Below are 18,511 nucleotides of genomic sequence, written 5' to 3' on the forward strand. Positions count from 1 at the left end.
TCATGCCTGGATGCAGCAAGACTTGGACAGCATTCAGGCTTGGGCTAATAAGTGGCAAGTAACATTCGCACCGCAAAGTGTCAGGGAATTAACATCCCCAGCAAGAGAGGATCTAACCATCTCCCCTTGATATTCAATGGCATTACCATCGACAAATCCTCTACCATCAACTTCTGGGGGAATCATCATTGACAAGCAACTTAATTTGAATCAGCAATATACATACTGTGGCTAAAAGCGCAGGTCAGATGCTGTGAATCCTGCAGCAGAAATTCACCCCCTTACTCCCCAAAGCCGATCCACCATCTAACAGGCACAAGTCAGGAGTGTGCTGGATTGTAAGATTTAAGTTCATGAGTTACAGATACCAAAGAAGGGGGTCGAGCTCATAAAGTGATTTAAAAATAGTTTATTAAGAAGCAACATTTTAAATAAAATGCATATTAAGAATTGAGAAGCAAAAGTTTAAATATAATGTATATTAAGTAGCAGTTTAGATGTGATGATGCATAACCTTAATAGGCAAAAAGCACATCCAACCCATAACAGATCGAATGGATTACCGATCCCAGATAATACAGTGGGGCAGAACGGTGTTGGCAGTCTCCCTGATGGATGAGGCAGGCAAGGTGTAAGTTGCCTCTTTGGTCCTCAGTCTTCTCGAGCTAACCAAAGTGCTAGGCCGAAGCCTAACACTCAACTGAAGCTGAGCTTCAGAAACCTACCCTTCTGTCCTTCAAAGACTGACCATTTCCCCTACCATCCGCACGCCAACACCACCCCACCCCCGCCCCCCATCCCCACCCCATGCACCTGCTTATATACTGTATTTCTAGGGGTTCACCCTATGCCAATCACTTGTTCGAACACTTCTAACCAATGACTACAGGACAGGTAACTGAAGTTCGGGGTGGCCACCTCCCCCTTGTCCATCACTGCAGCTCGAGGTCATCTTTCAGTTTACTTCATACTGGAGGCCAATTGTTAACTTTCATTAGACACTTGTACAGATAACAAGGTGCTAGAAGACTCCCTCGTATCAGCTTAGGAACGTCTATGGAGTCTGGTAGCTTCTGTATGACCCCCTCAGGAAGGTCACACTGCTCTCCCCCTATCTTGTTTGCACCAGTGATGGCTCTGGCGTGAGAAACTGCTTCTCTGTCCCTTCTGAGAGAGAGGGGAAAGCAGCTTCTCAGTGAGTCTGTTTCATGCTATGCCTACTGTTTCTATGCGAAGTTTGTATCACTCTGAGAAGTATCATTTATTAAAAGATCCCATTTCTTGCACCAAAACCTGTCCACCATCTACAAGACACAAGTCCGGAATGTGATGGAATACTCTCCACTTGCCTGCATGAGTGCAGCTCCAACAATACTCAAGAAACTTGACACCACAGGGTCAAAGCAGCCCGCTTGATTGGCACCCCATCCACCACCTTAATCATTCACTCCCTCCACCACCAACACACAGTGGCAACAGTGTGTACCATCTGCAAGATGTACTGCAACAACTTGCCAAGTCTCAAACAGCACCTTCTAAACCCGCGGCCTCTACTATCTAAAAAACAAAGGCAGCAGATGCATGTGAGCACCACCACCTGCAAGTTTCCCTCCAAGTCACACACCATCCTGACTTGGAAATATATCGCCACTTCGTCATCTTCGCTGGGTCAAAATCCTGGACCTCCCTGTCTAACAGGGTGTACGTATAGTACACAACTGAAGTGGTTCAAGAAAGCGGCTCACTAACACTTTCTCAAGGGTAGATAGGGATGGGAAAAAACTGTTGGCCTTGCCAGTGACACCCACACCCCAAGAACGAAGAAAAAAAAAGTCCCTACTATAACTTCTCTATTATTTTTACATTTCCCTGAAATTCGCCTACAGATTTGCTCCTTCATCAGAGCTTAAATTATTAACGACGTCACCAACACAGCAACGAATTCTTGCTCCCCGTGTAATTTAACAAGTTTAATTTAATTCCTTCGCTCTCCCTAAAAGTGTCCCGTTTCCCTTGCATTTTGACTGAACCGTTTTCTTGCATTCTGTCTGTGGATGACTCTAGGGATCTGCCTTGTAGTTTTCTTCAGCCACGAGCTCCTTCTAGTGGCTGGCGCAGGAACTTTCACTGCGCACAACCTCCTTTCCAGTCATGCTCGAAGCTGGAGAAATGAGGACTCTTGCAGCAACAGCAGCTTGTCTTTCGAGACAAATTAAAATCCATACCAGTGGTAGATTCGAAAGGATTTTTTTGCTTTTCTAACCAAATTATTAACCCGATTTTCCGGGGGCTCTGGATTCGTGTCAATCTCTTCTAAAGTCTTCAAGATCACACGTGTTGATAATTTGTTAACAGTGCTATAGATTTACTCCAAAAAGCAATTTGACCGACGTGCGCAAGTTAAAGATTTTACTGGATGTTGTTTATGAAAATATTGACGTTAGTTTGTCAATAATAAAGCTATTTACATATGTAAACATTTTCTTAGTAGGTTGTGGTCCAGCTGCAAGAAAGCTGATTTATTGTCAGTTATTGGCAGTGTGACCAACTGACCAGAATTTTTGCTCTTGGTACATTGTTACTCAGGCCATCACGCCAAATGCTGGAAGAATCATAGAATGATACAGCATAGAACGGGCCATTAAGCCCCTCGGGCCTGTGCAACTTTCCTTGCACTGAGCAATAGGGAATCCTGTCTGCAGTGCATCCGCACAGCAAATATTGGCAACAAGAGCAATAGCTTGGAGCTGATGCACTTCATCAAGCCCACATTCCATTTCTATAGATTCCTAGGAAAATATTTCGAACATGAAATGCTTATCCATCACCTGGTCCGCTCATCCAATCATGTACAGAATCCATGCATGCCAAGAATGAAACCGGGAGTGAGACGCAGAGTGTGAAGTTGAGAATTTGGTTCACGAGAATTCGGTGCAGAAGGGGAAAGAGGAATTGACGAGTGACGTTCCAGCTAAGAAGGTAAATGATTGGTTGGTGAGTATTTTGCAATTTTGTTTATTTATCTTTTAAAACTCAGGTAATTTGTCACTAATTGTAAGGTTTTATTATTAGTAAAGCTTGCTAGCGGTAATAAAGCTTATTGGGGGTAGTAGGGTTTATTATATATAAGTTAATGAAGTAACAATAAATTAAGCATCACATAATAAAAATGGTAGGGCAGGTGATGTGTTGTGACTGCATTATGTGGGAGCTCCTGGATGCCAGTGTGACCCAGGGCAAACACGTCTGCAGTAAGTGTCTGTGGCTGCAGGAACTTTGGCTCAGAGTCGGCGCTGCAGACACTGCGACACATCAGGGAGTGGGAAAGTTACCTGGGCACTTTGTACCAGGAGGTAGTGTTCTGATGGGTCGTATAACTGGGGCGGTAGAGAGGGCTTTCATCTAAATAGTGGGGGTGAGAGATCAGGATTGAGAAGATGTGACAAATTAGGTAGAGAAGACAAGGCAAGAGAGCAAGGTAGCAATAGGGAAATAATGATCAGAGTATGGCAGGAAGGGACAGGGTGTACAAACATAACAGTATACCAGCAGATAAGGCTAGAGGTTACAACAATGGTAAAAAGACTGAACTAAAGGCGTTGTATCTGAATACACATAGTATTCATAACAAAGCAAATGAATTGACAGCGCAAATAGTAATAAATACAGATAGAGCCATATTGCGAGATGATGCTAAGATGACTAAGAATGTTAAAAAGACAAGCCGAAAGGCATTGTGCCTCAATGGTGGAGTATTCGCAATAAGGTAGGTGAATTAACCGTGCAAATAGATGTAAATGGATACGATATAGTTGTGATTACAGAGACATGGCTGCAGGGTGACCAAGGATGGGAACTGAACATCCATGGGTATTCAATATTTAGGAAGGACAGGCAAAAAAGGAAAGGAGGTGGAGTAGCATTGTTAGTAAAAGAGGAAATCAATACAATAGTGAGGAAAAATATTAGTTCAGAGAATACTGATGTGGAATCTGTATGGGTGGAGCTAAGAAACACCAGGGGGCAGAAAACGCTGGTGGGGATTGTATATAGACCCCCAAACAGCAGTGGTGATGTAAAGGATGGCATTAAACAAGAAATTAGAGACGAATGCAATAATTGTGCAACTATAATTATGGGTGATATTAATGTACATACAGATTGGGCAAACCAAATTAGCAATAATACTGTAGAGGAGGAATTTCTGGAGTGCGTACGTGATGGTTTGTTGGACTAATATGTTGAGGAACCAACTAGAGAGCAGGCCATCCTAGACTGGCTATTGTGTAATGAGAAAGGGTTACTTAACAATATTGTTGTGTGGAGTTCTCTTGGGGAAGAGCGACCATAACATGATAAAATTCTTCATTAAGATGGAGAATGAGAGAATTGATTCCGAGACTGGGGTCCTGATTCTAAATAAAAGATTTTATGAAGATATGAGGTGCGAGTTGGTTAGGATAGACTGGGGAACGTTACTTAAAGGGTTGACAGTGGATAGGCAATGGCTAGCATTTAACGAGTGCAGAGATGAATTATAATAATTGTTGATTCCTGTCTGGCGCAAAAATAAAGCAGGAAGGGTGGCTCAGCCGTGGCTTACAAAATAAATTGGGGATAGTATTAGATCCAAGGAGGACAAACATAAAATGGTCAGAACAAGCAGCAAACCTGAGGATTAGGAGAAGTTTAGAATTCAACAAAGGAGGACAAAGGGATTGATTAACAAGGGGAAAATACAGTATGAGAATAAGCTTTCAGAGAACATAAAAACTGACTGTAAAAGCGTCCATAGTTATGTGAAGGGAAAAAGATTAGTGAAAACAAATGTGGGTCCCTTACAGTGAGAAACGGGGGAATTTATAATGGAGAACAAAGAAATAACAGACCAATTAAATACATACTTTGGTTCTGTCTTCACTAAGGACGACACAAATTACCTCCCAGAAATGTTGGAGAACATAGGGTCGAGTGAGAAGGAGAAACTGTATGAAATCAGTATTAGTAGGGAAATTGTGTTAGGGAAATTGACGGCATGGAAGGCTGATAAATTACCAGGGCATGATAACCTACATCCCATAGTAATGAAGGAAGTGGCTGTAGAAATAGTAGATGCATTGCTGGTTATTTTTCAAAATTCTATAGATTCTGGAACAGTTCCAATAGATTGGAGGGTAGCTAATGTAACGCCACTATTTTAAAAAAGGAGGCAGAGAGAAAACAAGGAATTATAGACCAGTTAGCCTGACACCAGTAATGGGGAAAATGCTAGAGTCCATTATAAAAGATGTAATAGCAGAGCACTTGGAAAACAATGACATGATTGGACAAAGTCAACAAGGATTTACGAAAGGGAAATCATGCTTGACAAATCTATTGGGATTTTTTGAGGATGTAACTAGTAGAATAGATAAGGGCGAACCAGTGGATGTTATGTATTTGGACTTTCAGAAGGCTTTCAATAAGGTCCCACATAAGAGATTAGCGTGCAAAATTAAAGCACATGGGATTGAGGGTAACGTACTGACATGGATAGAATACTGGTTGGCAGTCAGGAAACAAAGAGTAGGAATAAATGGACCTTTTTCAGAGTGGCAGGCAGTGACTAGTGGGGTACCAGAGGGATCAGCTATTCACAATATATATTAATGATTTAGATGAGGGAATTAGCTATAATATATCCAAGTTTGCAGGTGACACAAAGCTGGGTGGGACTGTGAGCTGTGAGGAGGATGCAAAGAAGTTCCAGTGTGATTTGGACAGGTTGAGTGAGTGGGCAAATACATGGCAGATGCAGGATAATGTGGATAAATGTAAGGTTATCCACTTTGGTGGCAAAAAGAGAAAGGCAGATTATTATCTGAACGGCGATAGATTGGGAAAAGGGGAGGTGCAGTGAGTCCTGGGTGTCCTTGTGCACCAGTCGCTGAAAGTAAGCATGCAGGTGCAGCAGCCAGTTAAGAAGGCAAATGGTATGTTGGTCTTCATAGCGAAAGGATTCGAGTACAGGAGCAAGGATGTCTTGCTGCAATTATACAATGCCTTGGTGAGGCCACATCTGGAGTATTGTGTGCAGTTTTGGTCTCCTTATCTGAGGAAGGATGTTCTTGCTATGGAGGGAGTGCAGCGAGGATGCACCAGACTGATTCCTGGGATGGCAGGACTGACATATGAAGCGAGATTGGGTCGATTAGGCTTGTATTCGCTAGAGTTTGGAAGAAAGAGAGGGGATCTCATAGAAACCTACAAACTTCTAACAGGATTGGACAGACTAGATGCAGGTAGGATGTTCCCGATGGCAGGGGAGTCCAGGACGAGGGGTCACAATTTAAGGATAAGGGGTAAGCCATTTAGGATTGAGATGAGGAGGGATTTCTCCACCCAGAGAGTGGTGAACCTATGGAATTCTCTAGCACAGAAAGCAGTTGAGACCAAATAATTAAATATATTCAAGAAGGAGTTAGATGCAGTTCTTGGGGTTAAAGGGATCAAGAGATACGGGGAGAAAGCGGGAACAGGGTGTTGAGTTTGGGTGATCAGTCATAATCATATTGAATAGCGGTGCAGGCTCTAAGGGTCAAATGGCCTACTCCTGCTATTTTCTATGTTTCCAAGATCTGATAGTCATTAGAGAGAAATGGCTGCAAGATGACAAAAACTGGGACCTGAATATTCAAGGGTACATGACATTTAGGAAGGACAGGAAACAAGGAAAAGGAGCAAGACTAGCTCTGTTAATTACGGATGGCATTGGTACAATAGAGAGAGGTGACCTTAGTTCTGGAGATCAAGATGTAGAATCAGTTTGGGTAGAGATGAGAAATAGTAAAGGTAAGAAGTCACTTGTGGTAGTGGTTTTCGGCCCCCTACCAGTAACAACACTGTAGGACGGGGTTTGCAGGATGAAATAATGGGTGCTTGTGAGAAAGGTACGATGGTAATCATGGGTGATTTTAATCTACATATAGATTGGACGAATCAGATTGCTAAAGGTAGCCTTAATGATGAGTTCATAGAGTGTTTTCAGGACAGTTTCTTGGAGCAGCACGTTCTAGAGCTAACCAGAGAGCAGGCTTTCCTAGATATGGTACTGTGCATTGAAACAGGATTAATTAATAATCTCATAGGTAAGGTGCCCCTAGGTAGCAGTGATCATAATATGATCGAATTTTACATTCAGTTTGAAGGAGATAAGGGTGAATCTAAGACTAGTGTTTTAAATTTAAACAAGGGCAATTATGAGGGCATGAAGGCAGAGCTGGCTAAAGTAAACTGGCAAATTAGGTTAAGAGATAGTTCAGTAGAGAAGCAGTGGCAGACATCTAAGGAGCTATTTCAGAATACTTCAGAGAAGGTGCACTCCGGTGAGAAACAAAGACTCTAAAGGAAGGAAGCTCCATTCGTGGCTAATGAAAGAAGTAAAAAGCAGTATCAAATTAAAAGAAAAAACATGTAACCATGCAAAGATGAGTGGTAGGTCAGAAGATTGGGCAGAATATAACAAGCTGCAAAGAATGACTAAAAGATTAAGAAGGGGGAGAAATTAGAGTACAAGAGAAAACTAGCTAGAAATATAAAATAGGTAGTAATCTGGGAAGGTGGTGATGTAGTGATAATGTCACTGGGCTAGTAATCCAGAGGCCCAAGCTAAAGCCCTGGGCACGTAGGTTCGAATCCCAACACGGCAGGTGGTGAAATTTGAATTCAATTAATAAAAACCTGGAATTTTATAAAAGCTAGTCCAATGGTGACCATGAAACCATTGTCATTTTTTGTAAAAACCCACCTGGTTCGCTAATGTCCTTTTGGGAAGGAAATCCACCGTCCTTACCTGGTCTGGTCTACGTGTGATTCCAGATCCACAGCAATGCAGTTGACCCTTAAATGCCCTCTGAAATGACCTAGCAAGCCATTCAGTTTCTCAATGAGCGATGGATAATAAAAGCTTGCACCCACATTCCTTGAATGAATCAAAAAAAAGTTTCTACAGGTATTTAAAAAGGAAAAGAGCAAGTAAATTGAGTGTTGGTGCTTTAGAGAGTGAGTCTGTGGAATTAAGATTGACAGGTGAATTGAATAGATATTTTGCATCTGTCTTCACTGCAGAGGATACAAATAACATCCCAGAAATATTTGTGAATAAGGAGGTGAAAGGGAGGGAGGAACTTAAAACAATTACAATCACGAGGGAAAGGACACTGAAAAAAAAGAGCTAAAAACTGACAAGTCCCAAGGTCCTGATGGACTTCATCTTAGGGTCTTAAAATAAGTGACTGCTGAGATATTAGATGCATTGGTTTTAATTTCCCAAAATTCCCTAGATTCTGGAAACGTTTAATCAGATTGAGAAATAGCAAATGTGATTCCTCTATGTAAGGAAGGAGGGAGACAGAAAGCATAGGGAAATACTGTAATCTATTATTAAGGAGGTTATACAAGGGCACTTAGAAAATCTCAATGTAATCAGCAGAGTCAACATAGTATCATGAAAGTGAAATCATTTTTGACTAATTTAATGGAGTTCTTTGACGAAGTAACAAACAGCATGGATAAGGGGGAACCTGTGGATATGGCGTGCTTGGATTTCCAAAAGGCATTTGACAAGGTGCCACATCAAATGTTACGAAGCAAAATAAGAACTCATGATTGAGGGCGTGACATATTAGCATGGATACAGGATTGGTTTGCTAACAGGCAGCAGAGAGTAAGGATAAATGGATCCTTTTCGGGTTGGCAACCTGCAAGTAGTGGAGTGCCACAGGGATCAGTGTGGGGCCTCAACTATTTACAATTAATATCAATGATTTGGGTGAAGGGAACGAATGTATGGTTGCTAAATTTTCTGATGGCACAAAGATAGGTAGGGTAGTAAGTTGTGAAGCGGACATAAGGAGTTTGCAAAGGGACATTAGATAGGTTAAGTGAGTGGGCAAAAAATTGTCAAATGAAGTATAATGTGGGAAAATGTGAACTTATTCACTTTGACAGGAAGAATAGAAAAGTAGAATATTATTTAAATGGAGAAAGTTTGCAGAACTCTGAGGTACAGGTGAATCTGGGTGTCCTGCTACATAAATCAGAAAAGGTTGGTATGTAGATACAGCAAGTGATTAGGAAAGCAACTGGAATGTTGTAGTGTATTGCAAGGGGAATGGGATATAAGCTGTGTACAGGTTTGGTCTCCTTCTTTAATAAAAGATATAAATGCATTAGAGGCAGTGCAGAGAAGGTTCACTCCACTGATACCTGGGATGATGGGGGGGGGGGGGAGGGGACGGGGGTGGGGGGGGGGGAGGGTGGTTGGGGGGGAGGGGGGATAGTGGTGGTGCGTGTTATCTTATGAAGCAAGGTTGGACTGGTTGGGTCTGTATCCATTGGTGTTCAGAAGATTGAGAGGTGATCATATTGAAACATATAACATCCTAAGGGGACTTGACAGAGTGGATGCTGAAAGGACGTTTCCCCTTATGGAGAGACTAGAACTAGGGGACATAGTTTAAATATAAGAGGCCATCCATTTAAATTGGAGATGAGGAGAATTTTTTTCTCTCAGAGGGTTGTGAGTCGTTGGAAATCTCTTCCTGAGGGCATGGGGGAGGCAGGGTCATTGAATACATCTACACTTTCTAATGGCCAACCATTTAATAAATACTCTGCATATCTATTCCTTCTACCAAAGTGGATAACCTCACATTTTTCCACATTCTATTCCATCTGCTATATTCTTACCCATTCACTAAGTCTGTCCAGATCTCCTTGAATTTGCTTTGCATCATCCTCACAACACACATTCCCGCCACTTTGCGGAACACTTCTGCTCAGTCCGCAAACATGACCCTGAGCTTCCTGTCGCTTGCCGTTTCAACACACACCTCCTGCTCTCATGCCCACATCTCTGTGTTGGGATTGCTGCAGTGTTCCAGTGAACATCAATGCAGGCTCAAGGAACAGCACTTCATTTACCGTTCAGAGCATGACTGGCTGTGCCCCTTTTTTCAGTTTTACGTTTTTTTAGTTTTATTTTGTATTTTTTTTTATTTCATTTTATTTTAGTTTGTTTCATCATTATACTTTTTTTTAACCACGTGCCTGACCACTTTTTTCATGTTTTGCTTTTGACTAAGGCTTTTGTTATTCTATCATTTAACATCCTCTCTGCATTAACGCTTTGTATTTCACCACACCATTAACTTTGCCTTTGCTCCATGACCTCCTTGTCAGTTTTTCTCTGTAACCAACTGTCCTATCAACACCTTCCCATTTGTTCTCTTTTGCCCCACCCCCACTTTATTTGCTTAAAACCTATTACATTTCTAACCTTTGCCAGTTTTGACGAAAGGCCACTGACCTGAAACGTTAACTTTGCTTCTCTATCCACAGATGCTGCCAGACCTGCTAAGTATTTCCAGCATTTTTTGGTTTTATGACGCATTCCCACCTAGTTTTGCGTCATCCGCAAACTTGGAAATATTACATTTGGTCACCACATCCAAATCGTTGATAATATAATATGAACAGCTGGGGCCCAAGTACTGATCCATGCAGTATCCCACTAGTCACAGCCTGCCAACATGAGAATGAGCCGTTTATTCCTACTCTCTGTTTTCTGCCTGTTAACCAATCCTTAATCCATGGCAATACATTACCTCCTATCCCATGTGCTTTAATTTTGCTCACCAACCTCTATGGGGGACTTTATCAAAAGCCTTCTGAAAATCCAAGTATACTATGTCCACCAACTCCCCTTTATCAATTCTGTTAGTAACATCCTGAAAAATCTCCAACAGGTTCATCAAACATGATTTCCCATTCATAAATCCAAGTTGAATATGCCCAAACAGAAAGAAAAATGAAAATAAAAAAAAATTGACAATAATTTGTGAAAATGATCGATGATACAAATTACACATGTGGATAAGGATATATATCACTCCAGGTATTCAAATTAGGGATCAAAGTAAATTAACCCCTTCATCTGGAATTAAAAGCTAGTCTAATGATGGCCATGAAACCATTGTCGATTGTCATAAAAAAAAGCACCTGGCTCACTAATATTCTTTAGGGAAGGAAATCTGCTGTCAATACCTGGCCTGACTTACATGTGACTCCAGACACACAGCAATGTGGTTGACTCTTAAATGGCCTCTGAAATGGCCTAGCAAACCACTCAGTTGTAACAAACGTCTACGAAGTCAATAAGGAATGAAACTGGATAGACCACTTGGCATCGACCTAGGCACCAGACACGACAGCAGCAAACCCAACCCTGTTGATCCTGCAAAGTCCTCCTTAATAACATCTGCATACATGTGCCAAAGTTGGTAGAGCTGTCCCACAGACGACTCAAGCAGCAGCTTGACATATTCCTACTCACAGAACCATACGTTACAGACAATGTCCCAGACACCACAATCACCATCCCTGGTATGTCCTGTCCCACCAGTAGTACAGGCCCTGCAGAGCTGGTGGCACTGTGGTATACATTCGGGAGGGAGTTGACCTGGGAGTCCTCAACATCGACTCCAGACCCCATGATGGCTCGTGCATTCAGGTCAAGCAGGGGCAAGGAAACCTCCTGCTGATTACCACCTACCGCCCCCCACCCATCCACCACCTCCCCCCTCCCCCCCCCCCCCCCCCCCCCCCCCACAGCTGATGAAACACTACTCCTAAATGTTGAACACTACTTGGGTGAAGCACTGAGGATGGCAAGGCGCAGAATGTACCCTGGGTGGGGGACTTCAATATCCATCACCAAGGGTGGTTCAGTAGCACCAATACTGACCGAGCTGGCCGAGCCCTAAAGGACATCATTGGTAGATTCGATTTGTGGCAGGTGTGAGGGAACCAACAAGAGGGGAAAACGTACTTGACTTCATCCTCAGCAATCTGCTTGTTGCAGATGCATCTGTCCATGACAACATTGGTAGGAATGGCCACTGCACAGTCCTTGTGGAGACAAAGTCCCATCTTCATACTGAGGATACCATCCATCGTGTTGTGTGGCACTACCACAGTGCAAAATGGGATCGATTTCAAACAGATCTAGCAACACAAAACTGGGCATTCATGAGGCGTTATGGGCCATCAGCAGCAGCAGAACACAACCACAATCTGTAACCTCATGGCCCGGCATATCCTCCACTCTACCGTTACTATAGGGGATCAACCCTGGTTCAATGAAGAGTACAGGAGGGCATGCCAGGAGTAGCACCAGGCACACCTAAAAATGAGGTGTCAGATTGGTGAAGCTACAACACAGGACAACTTATGTGCCAAACAGTGTAAGCAGCATGCGATAGACAGAGCTAAGTGATCCCACAAGCAACAGATCAGATCTAAGCTCTGCAGTCCTGCCACATCCAATCGTGAATGGTGGTGGGTAATTAAACAACTAACTGGAGCAGGTGGCTCCACAAATATCCCCATCCTTCTTGATGTGGGAGCCCAGCACATCAGTGCAAAAGATAAGGCTGAAGCATTTGCAATGATCGTCAGCCAGAAGTGCCAAGTTGATGATCCATCTCGGCCTCCTCCTGAAGTCCCCAGCATCACAGATGCCAGTCTTTAGCCAATTTGATTCATTCCATTTGATATCGAGAAACAACTGAAGGTACTGGATACTGCAAAGGCTATGGGTACTAACAATATTCTGGCAACAGTACTGAGGGCCTGTGCTCCAGAGTTTGCTGTATCCCTAGCCAAGCTGTTCCCTGCAACTACAACACTGGCACCTGCCTGGTAATGTGGAAAATTGCTCAGGTATATCCTGTACAAAAAACACAGGACAAACCCAACCCAGCCAATTATCACCCCATCTGTCTACTCTTGATCATCAGCAAAGTGATGGAAGGTGTTGTCGACAGAGCCATCAAGCGAGACGTGCTTAGCAATAACTCGCTCAGTGATGCTCACTTTGGGTTCTGCCAGGTTCACTCAACTCCTGACCTCATTACAGCTTTGGTTCAAACATGGATAAAAGCGCTGAATTCAAGAGGTGAGGTGAGAGTGACTGCCTTTGACATCAAGGTAGAATTTGGTCGAGTATGGCATCAAGGAGTCCTGGCAAAACTGTAGTCAATGGGATTCGGGGGGAGGGGGGGTAGCTCTCCTCTGGTTGGAGTCATAGCTAGCGCAAAGGACGATGGCTGTAGTTGTTGGAGGTCAATCGTTTCAGCTCCAGGACATCGCTACAGGAGTTCCTTGGGGTAGTGTCCTAGAACATAGAACATGGAACAGTACAGCACAGTACAGGCCCTTCGGCCCACGATGTTTTGCCGACCCTTTAACGTACTCTAAGATCAAACTACCTACATACCCTTCATTCTACTATCATCCATGTACCTATCCTAGAGTCGCTTAAATGTCCCTAATGTATCTGCTTCTACTACCACCGCTGGCAGTGCATTCCACACATCCACCACTCTCTGTGTAAAGAACCTACCTCTGACATCTCCCCTAAACCTTCTTCCAATCACCTTAAAATTATGCCCCCTGGTGATAGCCCTTTCCACCCTGGAAAAATGTCTCTGGCTATCCACTCTATCTATGCCTCTCATCATCTTGTACACCACTATCAAGTCACCTCTCATCCTTCTTCGCTCCAATGAGAAAAGCCCTAGCTCCCTCAATCTTTCTACATAAGACATGCCCTCCAGTCCAGGCAGCATCCTGGTAAATCTCCTCTGCACCCTCTCTAAAGCTTCCACATCCTTCCTATAATGAGGCGACCAGAACTGAACACAATATTCCAAGTGTGGTCTAACCAGGGCTTTACAGAGCTGCAGCATAACCTCACAGCTCTTAAACTCAATCCCTCTGTTAATAAAAGCCAACACCCCATACGCCTTCTTAACAACCCTATCAACTTGGGTGGCAACTTTGAGGAATCTATGGACGTGGACCCCAAGATCCCTCTGTTCCTCCACACTACCAAGAATCCTGTCTTTAAGCCTGTATTCTGCATTCAAATTCGACCTTCCAAAGTGAATCACTTCACACTTTTCCAGGTTGAACTCCATCTGCCACTTCTCAGCCCAGCTCTCCATCCTGTCAATGTCCTGTTGCAACCTACAACAGCCCTCCACACTATCCACAACTCCAGCAACCTTTGTGTGATCGGAAAACTTACGAACCCAGCCTTCCACTTCCTCATCCAAGTCATTTACAAAAATCACAAAGAGCAGAGGTCCCAGAACAGATCCCTGCGGAACACCACTGGTCACCGAGCTCCAGGCTGAATACTTTCCATCGACTACCACCCTCTGTCTTCTATGGGCCAGCCAATTCTGTATCCAGACGGCCAAATTTCCCTGTATCCCATGCCTCCTTCCTTTCTGAATGAGCCTACCATGGGAAACCTTATCAAATGCCTTGCTAAAATCCAAATACACCACATCCACTGCTCTTCCTTCATCAATGTGTTTTGTCACATCCTCAAAGAATTCAATAAGGTTTGTGAGGCATGACCTGCCCCTCACAAAGCCATGCTGACTATCTCTAATCAGACTATGCTTTTCCAAATAAGCATAAATCCTGTCTCTCAGAATCCTCTCCAATAATTTGCCCACCACCGACGTAAGACTGACTGGTCTGTAATTCCCAGGGTTATCCCTATTCCCTTTCTTGAACAAGGGAATAACATTTGCCACCCTCCAATCATCTGGTACTACTCCAGTGGACAGTGAGGATGCAAAGATCATCGCCAAAGTCGCGGCAATCTCTTCCCTCGCTTCCCATAATAGCCTTGGGTATATCCCGTCTGGCCCCGGGGACTTATCTATCCTCATGTCTTTCAAAATTTCCAGCACATGCTCCTTCTTAACATCAGCCTGTTCGAGCATATCAGCCTGTTTCACGCTGTCCTCACAAAAGACAAGGTCCCTCTCACTAGTGAATACTGAAGCAAAGTATTCATTAAGGACCTCCCCTACCTCCTCCGACTCCAGGCACAAGTTCCCTCCACTGTCCCTGATCGGCCCTACCCTCACTCTGGCCATCCTCTTGTTCCTCACATAAGTGTAGAACGCCTTGGGATTTTCCTTAATCTTATCCGCCAAGACTTTTTTCATGTCACCTTCTAGCTCTCCTAAGTCCATTCTTCAGTTCCTTCCTGGCTACCTTGTAACCATATAGAGCCCTGTCCGATCCTTGCTTCCTCAACTTTAAGTAAGCTTCCTTCTTCCTCTTGACTAGCTGTTCCACATCTCTTGTCGTCCAAGGTTCCTTCACCCTACCATCCCTTCCTTGCCTCATCAGGACAAACCTATCCAGCAGTCGCAGCAAGTGCTCCCTAAACAACCTACACATTTCTGTTGTGCATTTCCCTGAGAACATCTGTTCCCAATTTAAGCTCCCCAGTTCCAGCCTAATAGCATTTTAATTCCCCCTCCCCCAATTAAATATTTTCCCATCCTGTCTGCTCCTATCCCTCTCCATGACTATATTAAAGGTCAGGGAGTTGTGATCACTATCACCAAAATGCTCTCCCACCGAGAGATCTGCCACCTGGCCTGGTTCGTTGCCAAGCACCAAATCCAACATAGCCTCCCCTCTAGTCGGCCTATCTACATATTGAGTCAGGAAACCTTCCTGGACACACCTGACAAAATCTGCTCCATCCAAACTATTTGCACTGAGGAGGTTCCAATCAATATTAGAGAAATTGAAGTCACCCATGACAACAACCCTGTTACTTCTGCACCTTTCCAAAATATGCCTCCCAATCTGTTCCTCCGTGTCTCTGTTGCTATTGTGGGGTCTCTAGAAAACTCCCAATAAAGTGACTGCTCCTTTCCTGTTTCTGACTTCCACCCATACTGACTCAGTAGACAAACCCTCCTGGAAGACCTTTCTTTCTGCAGCTGTGATACTATCCCTGATTAGCAATGCCACTCCCCCACCTCTTTTACCTCCCTCCCTATTCCTTTTGAAACATCTAAACCCCAGAACATCCAACATCCATTCCTGCCCCTGTGATATCCACGTCTCCGTAATGGCCACAACATCGTAGCTCCAAGTACTGATCCATGCTCTAAGTTCATCACCCTTGTTCGTGACACTTCTTGGGTTAAAATAGACTCACTTCAACCCATCATACTGGCTGCAACTTTGCCCTGTCAACTGTCTAACCTTCCTCACAGACTCTCTGCTCTCTGTATCTGCCTGTTCAACAGCTACCCCATCCACTGATCCATAGCTCCGGTTCCCATCCTCCTGCCAAACTAGTTTATACCCTCCCGAAAGCTCTAGCAAACCTCGCGCCCAAGATATTGGTGCCCCTCCAGTTCAGATGCAATCCGTCCTTCTTGTACAGGTCCCACCTTCCCCAGAAGGTATCCCAATGACCCACATATCCGAAGCCCTCCCTCCTACACCAGCTCTGTAGCCACGTGTTCAGCTGCACTCGCTCTCTGTTTCTAGCCTCACTAGCACGTGGCACCGTATCAATCCTGAGATTACTACTCTGCTCGTCCTGCCTTTTAGCTTCCAACCTAACTCCCTATGTTCGCTTTTCAGGTCCTCATCCCTTTTCCTAGCTATGTCATTGGTACCGATGTGTACCACGACTTCTGTCTGCTCCCCCTCCCCCTTAAGAATCCTGTAGACTCGATCCGAGACATCCCTGACCCTGGCACCCGGGAGGCAACATACCATCCGGGAGTCTCGTTCGCGACCACATAATATCCTGTCTGTTCCTCTAACCATTGAATCTCCTATCACTATCACTCTCCTATTCTCCCAACTTCCCTTCTGAGCCACAGAGCCAGGCTCAGTGTCAGAGACCTGGCCGCTGTGGCTTTCGCCTGGTAGGTCCCCCCCCCCAACCATATCCAAAATGGTATACTTATTATTGAGGGGAACGGCCACAGGGGATCCCTGCACTGTGCGCCTATTCCCTTTCCCTCCCCTAATGGTCACCCAGCTACCTTTATCCCGTAACTTAGGTGTCACTACTTCCCTATAACTGCTCTCTATCACCCCCTCAGCCTCCTGAATGATCCGAAGTTCATCCAGCTTCAGCTCCAGTTCCGTAACGCGGTCAGTGAGCAGCTGTCGTTGGGTGCACTTCTCACAGGTGAAGTCAGCATGGACACAAGTGGTGACCCTTACCTCCCACATCCTGCAAGAGGAGCATGCAACTGCCCTAGCTTCCATCCCCTCCGCTCTAAATTGACAAAAGAGATTTTAAAAAAATAAAGGAAAACCTTACCTTACCAAACCCTCCACACAAGAGTCCTTTTTTTTGGTTAGAGGAGGAGGATTGGTGGGAGACACTACACGTGTAGTGTTTCGGGTTTAGCCACTGCCCGAATATGTAAGTTCACTTACCCAGCAGTCCCGGTGTCCTAGGCCCAACCATCTTCAGCTGCTTCATCAATGACCTTCCTTCAATCATAAGCTCAGAGTGGGGATATGTGCTAATGATTGCACAATGTTCAGCACCACTCACGACTCATCAGATGCTGAAGGAGTCCATGTACAATTGCAGTAAGACCTGGACAATATCCAGGCTTGGGCTGCTAAGTAGCAAGTAACATTCGTGCCACACAAGTGCCAGGCAATGACCATCTCAAGCAAGACTAATCGAACCATCTCCCCTAGACATTCAATGGTATTAAGATCACTGAATCTCCCACTATCAATATCCTGGAGTTACCATTGACCAGAAACTGAACTGAAATAGCCATATAAATACCATGGTTACAAGAGCAGGTCAGAGGCTAGGAATCCTGCGGTGAGTAACTCACCTCCTGGCTTTCCAAAGCCTGTCCACCATCTACAAGGCACAAGTCAGGAGTGTGATGGAATGCTCTCCACTTGCCTGGATGGGTGCAGCTCCAGCAACACTCAGGAAGTTCGACACCATCCAGGACAAAGCAGCCCGCTTGATTGGCAACCCATCCACAAACACTCACTCCCTCCACCACCGATGCACAGTGGCAGCAGTGTGCACCATATACAAGATTCACTGAAGAAATGCACCAAGGCCTCTTCGACAATACGTTCCAAATCTGCAGCCTCTACCAGCTAGAAGGACAAGGGCTTGGGAATGCCACCACCTGCAAGTTCCCCTCCAAGTTACACACCATCCTGACTTGGAACTATATCTCCGTTCCTTCACTGTCACTGGGTTAAAATCCTGGAACTCCCTTTCTAACAACACTGAGGGTGTACCTACCCCACATGTACTGCAGCGGTTCCAGAAGGCAGTTCACCACCACCTTCTCAAGGGCAATTAGGGATGGGCAATAAATGCTGACCTAGCCAGCGATGCCCACATCCCAAGGATGAATAAAAAAAAATTCTCAAGCTCCAAAATGATTCAGTGATATCGGTATCAGTGACAGTGGTTATAGTTTCGTAAGTAAGATTTTGAAACATGCTCCTGTCTGAGCACTAGTATCTAAGCACAATTACAGTTAACTCTAGGTTGACTGCTTCCAATGGCCATGCCCAAAGCACTGTCATGTCAGTAAATGCGGCATATACCCATGTTGTCCCTCTGCCA

Source organism: Heterodontus francisci, chromosome 29, assembly GCF_036365525.1.
Source record: "Heterodontus francisci isolate sHetFra1 chromosome 29, sHetFra1.hap1, whole genome shotgun sequence".
Lineage (NCBI taxonomy): Eukaryota > Metazoa > Chordata > Chondrichthyes > Heterodontiformes > Heterodontidae > Heterodontus > Heterodontus francisci.